The sequence below is a fragment of the Olea europaea genome, chromosome 12 (assembly GCF_002742605.1).
Source record: "Olea europaea var. sylvestris chromosome 12, O_europaea_v1, whole genome shotgun sequence".
NCBI classification, from domain to species: Eukaryota; Viridiplantae; Streptophyta; class Magnoliopsida; order Lamiales; family Oleaceae; genus Olea; species Olea europaea.
In genome coordinates this window covers 716,000-716,287 of record NC_036248.1, presented here as the reverse complement: position 1 = coordinate 716,287, position 288 = coordinate 716,000, and positions in this window count along the sequence as shown.

Sequence of the window (288 nt, the reverse complement as noted above, 5' to 3'; positions counted from 1 at the left end):
AATATGATTATGGTGGACAAGTCCACAAAGTTAGATATCTATTTATGCCTTAGGACAAGTCCGAAGGGCACCGGCATGTCGGAATATGGAAGTATGGGTTTGATTGCTTTCTTTGGTAGTATTATCATGATATAAAAATCCAAGCATGGTATCTTACTGAGTATTTCTTATACTCATAGTATGTTATGCTAAATTTTCATATCCCTGATCATTTGAATTGATGGAAGTTAGTTGGCTTACGCGATGATGGATTAAGGACAACGAAGTTTTGTACCGAAAGTTTTCTTT